This window comes from Oryctolagus cuniculus, unplaced genomic scaffold, assembly GCF_964237555.1.
Source record: "Oryctolagus cuniculus unplaced genomic scaffold, mOryCun1.1 SCAFFOLD_108, whole genome shotgun sequence".
NCBI lineage: Eukaryota > Metazoa > Chordata > Mammalia > Lagomorpha > Leporidae > Oryctolagus > Oryctolagus cuniculus.
Genome location: NW_027208234.1, coordinates 32893 through 46309, shown reverse-complemented (window position 1 = coordinate 46309; position 13417 = coordinate 32893). Strand labels below are relative to the sequence as shown.

At 43.9% G+C, this 13417-nt stretch overlaps 1 pseudogene; it reads right to left on the bottom strand.

Annotated features, from left to right (window-relative positions):
• Window positions 1-559: 559 nt before the first annotated feature.
• Window positions 560-2533, bottom strand: LOC138848056 (la-related protein 4B pseudogene; annotated as a pseudogene).
• Window positions 2534-13417: the final 10884 nt, after the last annotated feature.

Genomic DNA, 13417 nt, shown 5'->3' with positions numbered 1-13417 from the left:
GTGTGGGGAGCAACTCGGACTAGACTGTTACTGGAATTAAGACTTATTCTATGCATCTGCTCTCCCACAATATGGCGCTGGGAGAGGAGTAAACAGCTTCTACCCAGCTGCCTCTCACCAACTTGACAAGCTGCAGGAGCTGCTCCTGATTGGAGGAGAGCGGCGTGCTCGGCGCGTGGGCAGCCGAGTTGGGATTGGCGGAGGAGGACTATATAGGAGGAGAGAGACGGCATGGTGGTGTGGGTTGGTTGGAGAGTGCGTTGGAGAGTTTGCGGGGAAGTTCGTTACTTCGTTCTTTCTCATTTCTCTCTACTCATTCTTGCTTTGGGAGTTTGCTGTTTACTTATTCTTACTTTACTATAGAAAGGACTTGTAAAAGAGGGAACAACAAGCGTCCGGTCCGGTGCGGCTCCTCCGCGTGCGGAGGAGCAGCAAGATGGGGAGAATCTGACTCACAGAAGAAAAAATAACTTGCAGGCATTCCGTGGGGCTCACAGACACTGCAAGTGCTTAACCAGTGGCTCATTCTCATACTGAGTGGGAAGTGTTTCACTTGTGGCTAATACAGCTCTGTGCAACCACTCCCAGACATAGGATTTTCACTGAGGAGACTTGGGGGGAGTGTCCTGTCCTCTGTGAAGACACTTTCCAACAGCTGGGGGTGAGAGCCGATGCCCAGGCTGCCTTCCCTGGTCTTTGGAGACTCTGGGAGTGGACTAGAGGGCAGGGGCTCCCTCTGTTTCTCCACAGGTGCAGCGAGCTTCTTCTCCTCCTTCCTACAACTGCGGGGGTTTGACTTTTGCTCTTTTGGGGGTTGCAATGGGGAAGAAGGTGGCTCTTTACACGTTCTCTGACAAATCTCCATGTAACTGGGCTTTCGCAATTCTGTGGCAGCTCCATTCACCTGCACCGATTTACACGCAGTTGTAGTAAGGACAGGGGGAGTCTGTCCACACTGTGGGTTTCCTTCTGCTTTTCTACCACCTTGGGATCCTCAGGTAAATGGGCGGGGGGGGGATCATTCATATGTTGCTGATACAGCACAAGAAGCCAGCAGTGAGGGCTCTCTGGGGACCACTACAGGAATAGCGTTCCTACTTGCATCTGCATGGAGGCTCCTTTCCTTTGCTAATCCTATTACCGAGCTAGATGGCCTGTTTTCAAACAAGTCCTGTCATCAAATTACCTGCAGCTCCAGGTAATGGGGGGAAGTTGGACAGCCCCAGTTCAAAGTTTGTGATGGAGGCTTTGGTCGTGTTGGAGACTGAGTTTGGCTGCTTGTAAACTTCTCCTCCCTTTTCTTCCTATAGCCAAAGGAATTTTTCCTGTTTCTGGGAGGATACTGTCTGAGTGAAGTCAGAGGAGAGGCTGCAGGCTTGAAGGTTGGAGACGTGAACCCATGTATAAATCCAGTATTTGGAAATAGAGTTACCAAGGGTGGATCGAAATAGCTACGCATTGTTGACAATGTCTGGGGGCAGTCAGGCTGTGCAGAGGAAACTGTTGTTGGGGACTGTATACTGGAGGTAAATAAATGATGTGTAACACTGCTGTGTATAAAGGTTCATGTCGAGAGACCTAAATCCATTCTTTGGCAAAAATGGGTTAATAGCTATTGCCTTTCTTTTAGCTGCACCTTAATTGGTTTTCCTTGAAAAGTTTTGACTTTTCACAGGTACTTGTAAGCCTGTTGTGCATCAGCTTCTGCTTCAAATGTAATAAATCAATTATCATTATGGGCAAATTCACAGTTAATAAATTTCAGTAAATTATTTCCTTTGAATAGTGCTTCTACTTCTTCCCCAGGGGTAGATTCAGATATTTCTCACAATATGACTATGCAACGATTTTGATTTGGCCTTACTTTTTCTCCCTTCTCATCCACCGGGACTAAAGGTAAAGATCTTAGCACTTCAACAATCGAATCCACACTAGTACTGAGTTTCTTGATATAGTCAAGGGTAGCTACCATTGTAATTAGAGCATACTGCTCACTGTCCATCTGTGAGGTAAGATACACGGCACTAGCAAGAGTCTCCCTAGATAAACAGAATTCCAATTTTTTAAGTACTTCTTGAGAGTCTTCCTGGCTTTCTGGTTGAGATTCATTCCCTCCTGTTTCACTATTTTCAGGTAGAGATTCGTATTCTGCATGATCCAGAGCCAAAGCGTTCATGTCTGATTTGACTCAGGTAAATCTGGTAATGCTGCATTCTCACGACTTTTGTCACCATCACCACTGACATCCAATCCCTGCGGGCTGCAGTCTGCACCATGGCCAGCTGTCTCCTCCCATGCAGCACTCAAACCAACAGCTGCACTACTTGCTTCCAAATGTAACGTGAGTCCCCCACACTTTCGCATTAGGGTTTAGCTCTGAAACCTTAGTTGTTGGTGCCTGACTCAAAGCTGGGATGGAATTTGAGAAGTGGTTTGAGACAGGACCATTCATCAGATGAGAGCTGTCCTTGCCCTCTTGGCCTCGCTGTGCCTACAGTTCAGCCACAACTTTAGCGTCCTCATCAGAAGTCATGGGTTCCACTCGGAGAAGTTTAATGTAAACTTCAGGATGTTGCCCGCGCCACCTGCCCTGCCCGACCGGCCTCCGGCAGGCTCCTTGCCACAGCCCAGGTGCCTGGTGACCCCGCAACATGCAGGGAGAGCTGAGGAGGGAGACTAGGAAGAGGCGGCGCTGCGGGGCCAGGCTGGATGTAGGGAGGAAGGGCCGGCATGGGCCGGTGCAGCGGCAAAAGCGGCTTCTTCCTCTTTGGGACCGAAAATGTCTCAACCTCGAGACTCTGGATCCCCAACACTCCTTCCCTTCACATGAGAACACACCTAAATAAATCCTTAAAAGGTTGAGTGTGAATCAATCTGGCAGAAATTCACTAAGTACCAAGTTGATAGCACCCATCATAGAGTGGATGGGAGACTGAGCACAGCCCAGCATCGAACCATGGTGCCCACATTTTCTCAGAAAGGAACACTGGAGGGGCCCAGCTTGAGGTGGGTCAGGGGCAAAAGTGCTAAAAGTATAATAACTGGGCATTCTCAATGAATGGGACTCACTCATGGTATTTCTGTAAGTTTGAAATAATTTCAAAATTAACTACTCTTAAAATGACCAAATTATAAGATGACAATATCCATATCATGTTAGTAAAGCAGGGACAGCATCAAATACTATAAAGGCTAAATCTTACCCAATTCCTATTAGGCCGAAGTTGTAAAACTTGTCCGCTTCTAAGCATCTACATGTGTGGAGACTGAACAAAAAATAGAATACTATTCACAATACATTTTTTGTGAATATATTTGTGATAATTTGTAAACGCTTGATCTTTCTATTTTAAAGGTTTTGAAAACCCTGTTGCTCTTTTAAAATAATTATTTTATTTTTGTACTTGAAAAGTAGAGATGGGGTGTATCTCAAATCTGTTGGTTCATTCCCCAACTTTATGCCACAACTGGGGCAGGACCAAGCCCAAACCAGCAACCTGAAACACAATCTGGGTCTCTACAAGGGTGGCACGGACTCAACTCCTTTAACCCTCATCACCGTCTCTCAGAATGCACACCAACATGAAGCTGGAGTCAGAAGCAGAGCTGGGACTTTGCCCAGGCTCTCTGACATGGGATGCAGGCATCCCAAGCAGTGGTCACACCACTATGTCAAATGGCCACTCCTTCATTTTTTATTTAGTTTTTATTTGGGAATCAGAGAGACTGAGAAAGACAAGCAGCAGAAATCACTCATCTGTTGGCTTACTACACAATGCCCACCACAATCAGGACTGAATTAGATGAAAGACAGGAGCCAGGAGCTTCATCCAGGTCTCCCATATGGTTGACAGAAATGCTTGGGCCATTATCCACTGCTATCTCAGACAAACTAGCAAGAATCTAGATTGGAAGAGGAGTTGCCAGGACTCAAAGCTGCACTCCATATGAGATGCCAATGTCAGAAGAGCAGCTTGACCTATTGAATCACATGCTAGTCCCTGCATCAATTCAAACCAGTGCACTCACCCTACCCTGTATATATTCAAAGAATGCAAAGCTGGACATCCCCTTCCTTTCCTTATTATAAAAGCCTCAGTCCTGCTCCACCTCAGAAGAACCATGGTTCACTTTAAACTGAATCTGTCTCCCAATTTGCAATCCTATTCTGCATCTGAAAAACATCTCTCTGATTTTATTTTAATCTCATTTATGACCTTTTGCTTTATATAATCCAGGACTCTCTGGTCTTATCTCCTTGCCTACTGGCAGATTTGGGAAAATGTTTTATATTATGTATTTTCACTACCTCAGGTGAATACCTGAGGGTTAAAATGTTAGATAAGTGAATGCTACATTTTTTCCTAAAAAGTCTTTGTTGAATTAGAATCCATATGTCTTAGTACTCATGAAGCAGATGTTCTTCAGAATCACATCCTCTAGAGCTTTCCCTCAGATTTCTCAAGCAGGGCCTGAACTTCATTGGTACATCCATAATCATATCCTTGAATGTGACTCCTAAAATATGGACATCCTTGTTCAGCCAAGGCCATCTGTACCAACGTCTAGGAGAGAAGGTCATAACTGTACCAAGGGGGTGGCTCTATGGATAGAAAATTTAAACCATGGTTGGGATTACCCTCAAGTATTTCCCTGTGCTGGCCTTCCACATGTCTTTCCCACACAATTACTGGGATATGTACACAATCTGAACAGTCAGTGATTTCAATATATGGGAGTGTCACAGCTATGCTGTGAAATAACCTGTAGATGTCGGAGTAAAGTGGGAAATTATACATGATTATAAATTTTTGAACTTAAGAATACAAAACTATTTCCTTATCAGTTTCAAATGCATCTCCTAACTCATTATGTGGCAGCTAAACATGAATTGATTCTGACATATCAACTATGACCATGAGTGAACTATTCTCTTATATGAATCTTCGGTTACTCCACAAAATGACTGAACATTGGAAGAGCTAAAGTATATGGTGTTGCTTATGTAGCAAATAATAAATGGGATTTATGTGTGTTTGTGTTAAGGTGGAGAGGATGATGAAACAGTGACCAGCACTATTCAGATTGAACAGTCGAAACACAAAACCTGGGGTTCAGCAGGTGCAGCTCTTTCACCTCTATCTCCGTCGTGTTCACTGTCACAAATAAGAAGCAGTTCTGGACAGGCTCAGATTCCTGAATTGCTGCAATATGATGGTCTTAGCCTGATTTCTTTTGTGGTGAGGACTCACTTCTCTCTTCTCTGGGGTTTCCAATCATCAGTTATCATTTTCCTTCTATCTGTTACTATTATTATTTACTTATTTGAGAGGCAGAGTTTTAGACAGGGAGAAGGGGGGGCTCTTCCATAATCTGGTCCATTACCCAAATGGCCACAATGGCCAGAGCTGGGCCAATCCCAAGCCAGGAGCCAGGATCTCTTCTGGGTTTCCCATGTGAGTGCAGGGGCCCATGCACCTGAGCCATCTTCCACTGCTTTTACAGGCCATTATCATGGAGCTGGATTAGAAGAGGAGCAACCAGGAGACCAACCAGTGCCCATATGAGTACCACAGGAGGAGGATTAGCTTCCTATATCATAGTGCCTGTCCCATCTCCTTGTCTCTTAATCCAGTCTATCTGCTAAATGGGAAACAGAATATTTCCAATTTAATGTCATCTCAACAGTCATTAGAAAAATTGTCATTTAACATTATTTTTTATTGTTACATGCATTTTAAATCTACAGCTAGGGGGCCAGCATTGTAGCATAGTGGGTAAAGAAACTGCCTGTGACACCATCATCCCTTATGGGTGCTGGTTCAAGACCTAGCTGCTCCAATTCCAATTCATCTCCCTGCTAATATGCCCAGAAATACAGTGGAGGATGGTCCACGTGCTTGGGCCCCTGTACCCATGTGAGGGATCTGAAAGAAACTCCTGACTCCTGGTTCCAGCCAGAGCATTGTGGCCATTTGAGGCATGAAACAGTGGAAAGAAGATCTCTTGCTCTTTCTCTCTCTCTCTCTTTCTCTTTTTTTCCTCTGTGTAACTCTTTCAAATAAATAATTATTTTAAAAAATCTTAAATCCACAGCTAAAAGTAAATAAAATTACTCTTCATATATTATATGTATTTTAAAAATATGGATAAGAGAAGCAGGCAGGTCTAGTAGTTAGATGCCTGAATCCTACATTACACTGCATAAGTTTGATATCTTCATCCAGAACCATACTCCAGTTTCCTGTTACTGCAGACCCTGGAAAGCAATGGTGATGGTTCAACTAACTGGGTTCCTGTCACCCATTTGGGAAACCTATATAGAGTTCTTGACACCACCTTAAGTATTGGCACAATCTTGACCAATGTAGATATTTGGGGAGTGAACCAGTGACAGGGAGCTTTAAGCCTAACAGTTGATTTTATTCTGCAGCCAATCTTTTCCAACTACCTTGATACACAGAAATCTTTTCAAAACCAGACCATCCCTGAAATCTTCAGTTTGCATGCTCACACGCTGATGCTTAGATGTTCCAATATCTAATTTGGTCACAGTGGTCTGGATAACCAAGGTTATATGTTGGGGTGTGCAAATGAAAGGAAAAACAGGACATGGGGTCTCTTCCTCCAGAAAGTGTGCACAGACTAACCAGGTGTGGTTTCTTTACTGATAAGGATTACAACAGCCTATTGTAAAGCACATGCATGTGTTCATAGAACTAAGGATTCTCTGAAACATATTTAGCAAGATATGGTAGATAAACATTGTGAGAGTCCTGAATCCACACTGGCCTGAGGCATCTCCCCAACTCTTTCTTGGCATCAGAAAGCAAAAGCACAGAGCTGCTGTGCTTATGGAGAGCCTCATCTTTCCCACAAATCAGGCCTGAGAGACTTTCTGTGCCTCACTGTTCCCACAACTGCCCCTAGTTATAAATCAGGCAGACATACTGTACCTCCTGGTATCAGGTATCTTCTCCAGCTGCTCCAGCCCACATCCCACATCCATTTGTTTGGCTGCTCCAATCCATCTCCCACCTATCTCCCACCTCCCTTGGTACAAGTTCCCTATGAAACCCCAGCCCTACACCTGAGCCCAGAGCGCCTCTCCCTCTGAGGATACTCCTGGCAGTTCTTCGCCCTAAAACTTTTTCTTTGTTCAGCATGGTCTTGGTTGTAGTTCCCAGTCATGGTTGCAAACCCTAACAAGCATGTCTGAAAAAGCAGTTGCATGTTCTTGTGAAGCCTACGTTCTCACAAGGGCTCAATGCTCTTCTTGTTAGTAGGTCATAAGCTATCCTAATCAGTACCTGAGGTCACACTCTGTGTACTAGGAAGAAAATCTCTTCACTAAGAGTGCTCTGGCAGAAATCTTATTCTCCACAGTCACACTTTATCATCTTTACAAACCTGCCTGGAAACAACCAGGTTGACCAGATCTGAGTCCACTGTGTGTGTGAATGAATGTGACTGTTTGCTTCATATCTAATGCTGTTCCTCTATTTTGGATTGCATATATGTTTGTGGGCTTATGCTTTGATTCATAGTAATTCCCCATGTTATGGAATTGATTTGCACTGAATACAAACTGCAAATAAAATAACTGAAATGTTGAAAGAGAAAAAAGGAATTTATCCAAATGTTCCTATACATCCAATAAATTTTTTAAGTTTAAATTGGTGAACACAAATGAATAACTCCATCTTGCTCTTCTATCCAACCCTCTCATTTCTCCCTCACTCAATGTTGTTCAACCTCTCCCAGTCCCTCTAACACTGATTGTGCTCCCTGCAGGAGTGTCTGTCTCCCCACTGCACTATGAGCTTCTGCCTTCACTCAGCTTTATCTCCTGTGTGCACCACTCACTTAAGTTCACTTCCATCACTCCAATGGTTAATGAGGGAATTAGTTCCTTAGCAATTCCATGACATAGAAGAGAGAAATCACAGTCTTTCATGTTTTTTTCTCTGTAGGAAAATTCTTCATGGAGAAAGAAATGCTAATGTAAATATTGGAAAGATATTATTGATCATCCTCTGGCCTGATAAACTTGGACAAAGGTCCTACAAAAATAAAACTAGAACTATATTTATTGGATGCATTTCCAAGTCTCAGGCCAAGATGAGAGGCTGCCCATTTTCTTACAAAGGAGGATCCAATCACAGTCTGAACTGCATTTGCATCATCATAAACTCAGCAGAGACTGGTGTATCTTCCTGTATTCTCACCCAAAGAGAGTGTGATAACTAAGGAGAGCAAACTGGAGAGAGAAAGGAGACATCATTGCAGTCTTCCCAACATTCCTAGATAGCACCAGTCATGAATCTCCACTCTTTTGGGAATAGCCTGCCACCAGCCCTACTCACAAGCACCTGAAGAGTGACATATGACCAACACAGGGAGCCCTTTTCTTATCCAGGGTCAGGTAGAAGAGGGCTTGAGTACTGTATCTCACAAGGGCAGGTGTCATTCTAAGGTAAGCGACATATACATGTGTCTACACACACACACCAGATCTCTAGGATTTTTTTAATCTAAAAATTCCATTTCCACTGAATAGCATACCCTTCCTACCATTTATAACCACTCTTCTACTTTGTTTCTAGTATTCTATTTTACTTATTTTAAAGGTTTATATTATTTATTTGAAAGACAGAGTTCCAGAGAGTGGTAGAGCCAGAGACAGAGGTCTTTCATCCACTGGTTCACTCCCCAAAACACCGAGATAACCAGAGCTGAGCCAATCTGAAGCCAGGAGCCAGGAGTTTCTTCCAGGCTTCCCACTCAGATGCAGGGGCCCAAGGACTTGGGCCATCTTCTCCTGCTTTCCCAGGCCATATCAGAGTTCTGGATCAGAAGTGGAGCAGCCAGGACTAGAACCAGCACCCATATGGGATGCTGGCACTGTAGGCAGGAGCTTAAACCCACTGCCCCACAGTGCCAGTCCCTCTGACTACCATATTTATTTCATATGATTAGAATATTGCAGTATTTTTCCTTTGGGGACTGATACTTGTGGCTAATTTCATTTAGTAAAATATATTCAAGGTTCATCCATGTCACAGGATTTCCTTTTCTTCTGTGCCTGCATAACTTTTCACTGTGAGTACAGGCCACACTAGAAATCTTGGCTACAGTGAATTATGCTGTGGTGAATAATATTTATATGTTGCTTATATTGAACTTTCAATACTTTTAGATGTATACTCAGAAGTGAGAGTATTAGATCACATAAAAATTCTATTTTTAATGTAATTAAGACACTGTTTTCTGTGGTGGTTGTGCCATTTTATGTTACCACAAACAACACACATGTGGCTGAAAATCTTTGTATCTTCACCAACACAATTGAGTATTTCTTTTTTTTTTTTTTTTAAAGAAGAGGAGCAGGAGATCTTATTGGCCATTTCCAGGCCATGGTTATGAAGATCTCTTTGCATGTGCACTCAAAGTGATTCAGCATTGGGCTTCATTGTCAATGTGATGCAATTGCTCCTCACCCAGGGAGAAGTATACGACTCTGTTAAGTACATTTTCAACTTCGTGCAATGGTTCTTTTTTTTTTTAAAAAAAGATTTATTTATTTATTTGAAAGTCAGAGTTAGACAGAGAAAGGAGAAGCAGAGAGGGAGAGAGAGGTCTTCCATCCAATGGTTCACTCCCCAATTGGCCCCAATGGCTGGAGCTGCACCGATCCAAAGCCATGAGCCAGGAGCTTCTTCCAGGTCTCCCATGTGGGTGCAGGGGCCCAAGGACTTTGGCCATCTTCTACTGCTTTCCCAGGCCATAGCAGAGAGCTGGATGGGAAGTGGAGCAGCCAGGACTTGAGCCAGCATCCATATGGGATGCCAGCACTTCAGGCCAGGGTGTTAACCCACTGTGCCACAGCGCTGGCCCCTGTGCAATGGTTCTAATGGTAGGTCTGGTGGTATCATAACACCATCTGGCTATCAATACTGTTTCTGTTCCAGGTAACTTTCTGTTAGTAAGGCCAAACACAGATTTCTGTCTGAACATTTCTCTAGCTTAGGATTCACATAAAAGATGAGCACCATCACATCATTCTTCTTCCCATTCTGTCTGCCATGACCTAGAGTGTAGACCTATCAGGCTGACCCATATTTTAACTCTTCCAATAAATCGTTCCTATATGGGACAGAACACCCTACATGAGGCTCCCAAAAAACAGACACAAAAGGGGAAGTAGTGTTGCAATGCCCAAGTGGGATCAGAGTGGTGACCTTGCCTAGAGTTTCCTTCTTTGGGACAACCCATGTCACCATGGGGTCCTTCCTGCCCAAATGTCCGAGGTATCAATAGTGAGAGCTGAGCCAATATCTGCAGGATTTCTTGAGTCTGGGCACCTGGAAAGTCAGGACAGAGCAGAACAGATGGCTTTCTCCAGTGGGTCTTCAGCAAAGAAAGCTTGACACAATGAGTTCCAGGTTCTATTGTTGACTTTCATCAAGAAATTGATTTCATTTCTTGGGATCCACTTTCATAGGATTCCTCAGCAGAAAAGACCTCTCCAAAGTCTTATCCTCCTTCTGGCTCATGCCATGTCCATAATCACAAAGCTGAATCCCAAAACCCCAGGGAGTGCTGGGTACAATCAGGACCCAGCTTTGCACAGACAGATCTGAGTTCCAACATGCTTCCCTCTAAATGCTCAGTTATGTGACCCTGAGAAATCACTGTACCTCCTAAAGACTCTGTAGCCTGGGCAATGGCAAGTAGAATGGCAGTTACTGGGAGTTAGGGAGAGTGGAATTATAGGAAATTTTCATTCATTGGGTAGAGTTTCAGTCTCATAAGGAAAAACAGTTCTAAATATTGGTCACACCGCAATGTGCTTATCCTCCACATTGCTCAACAAACACAGCAATGTGCTTATACTCAACACTACTCAACATACACTTAGAAATGCTTAAATGATAAAATTCATCAGCTGTATTTTGTTTTGTCAGTACCACACTAACAGTACATTTAAGAAGTGATCAAATAGGGGCTGGAGCTATGGCACAGCTCCAGCCTGTGATGCCTACATGCTATATGGATGCCGGTTTGAGTCTTGGGTGCTCCACTTTCCATCCAACTCTTCACTAATGTGCCTGGGAAAGCAGTGGGAAATGTCTCAAGTACTTGGCCCTGGCACACACACGGGGCACCTGGAAGAATCCCCTGCCTCTTGGCTTCAGATTGGCCCAACTCAGGCCATTGTGGCCATTTTGGGAGTGAAGCAGTGGATGGAAGATCTCTCTGTCTCTACCTCTCTAACTTTGTGTTTGAAATAAACAAAACAAATCTTTAAAACAAAAAAGAACTCTTGATGTAAACAAGGCAAATACCCCAGTTGCCCCTCTTCCAGGCCCACTCTCTGCTGTGGCCTGGGAGTGCAGTGGAGGATGGCCTAAGTCCTTGGGCCCTGCACCCCATGGGAGACCAGGATAAGTACCTGGCTCCTGCCATCGGATCAGCGTGGTGCACCTGCCGCAGCGCGCCGGCCGCAGCGCGCCGGTCGCGGCGGCCATTGGAGGGTGAACCAATGGCAAAGGAAGACCTTTCTCTCTGTCTCTCTCTCTCTCACTGTCCACTCTGCCTGTCAAAAAAAAAAAAGGCAAATACACATCTCATAAAAGTTAACATGTTATGCTTTCTCAGAAGCACCATTAATACTTGCTAATTTTGTAAAATCTCTTATATTTGCCCATTTCCACAATAACATTTCTGATTCCATTTTGATGAGCTGCTATGTTGATTTTTTTAATAGGAATCAGCAGATGCCATCTTCTCTCACTAAGGACACTGATGACAGAGTGCAGAAGCCATGTTCAATGTGAGTGAGGCCTGGATCCCCTCCCTCCTGGCTGTGTTTGAGGGAAACATAATTTGGTCACCCCTGGCATCTTACACTAGGTGGAAGCAGGTGTGCCTTGTTATGAACATAGGACCATTTGTTCACAGCCAGGGCTAAATCCTGGGGCCTGTGCATTCCCTCATAAGATGTGCACGCCTGAGCCCCAACTCCTCATGCACCAACAATGCCACAGCAGGAAGAACAAGCATGACCCTTGCCCCTGCAGCAGGAGCTAGTTCTATCCTCACTTACCACTTGCACTGACAGGTGGGATGGATCCCTCCCTGAAGTCCTGGGATGATGCTCTCAGTAGAAGACATGGATTTGTGCCAGGGAAAAGCATCAGAGCTTGAGGATCATACAAGCCCAACCCCATTTCTGCATAACAAAATATTTCTTCTGTTGTGTTTCCTTGGAGTAGAAGTTTTTATTTTTTTCTTTTTATTCATCATTTTCTACATCTTGAAAATTTGTTGAGTCTTCTTCATGGTTCTATGTATATTTTGAATTCCTCATTTTGTTCCCATATCATTCTTGATATTGAGTTGTCCACCCGTGTACTTTTCTAGGTTGAACAACATGTATACTCAACCACAGAGCACTACAATATGTAAAGCAAATGTTGACAGCTCTGAAGGGGTAAACAGCAATGGAACAAACAGAAGAGGCCAATACTCCACTATCAAAATAAAAGAGGATATCTAGGTGGGAAATCAATAGAGAGTGGTAGATTTGAACACTGTAAATCAACTTTTCCTAACAGTTACACAGAGAGCATTCTACCCGACAGCAGCAGAACATGTGTTCTTCTCAACAGCTGTCAAAAATTCTCCAGGTGGGATCATCTAATTCAGAAAAAAATATGTCAACAATTTTTAGAAAATTGAAGTCATACCACTGTCTTTCATAACCCCAATAGAATAAAAATAGGAATCTATTTGAGAAAAACTGGAAAAGTCACACATACGTGGATCTCAATCCACACTGTCAGCCATTGGCTTGAAGAAGAAATGAAAAAGGAAATAAAAAATATTTCAGTGAGTACATTCTGAGTTTTTTTAAAAGATTTATTTATTTATTTGAAAGGCAGAGTTACACAGAGAAAGAAGGAGAGGCAGAGAGTCAGGTCTTCCATCTGCTGGTCATTCCCCAGATGGCCACAATGGCCGGAGCTGAGCCAATCCTGAGCCAGGAGCCAGGAGCTTCTTCCAGATTTCCCACATGGGTGCAGGGGTCCAAGAACTTGTGCCAACTTCTGCTGCTTTCTCAGGCCACAGTAGAGAGCTAGATCAGAAGTGGAGCAGCCGGGACTTGAACCGGTACCCATATGGAAAGCTAGCAGTGTAGGTGGTGGCTTTACCCACTGCACCACAGCGCCAGCCCCTATTTTGAGTTTTGAGCTGGGACCCATATCAACAATCACAATCCTCAAGTCCAGGCTTGGGTACAAAGAGAAACCAGGTGGACATGGAAGGTCACCAGTAGAAAAGCTCTTTGAACACTGAGAACCATGGGGATCTTTAAACAGAGCAGACAGAAGTCTTCTTACTGCCCACAACA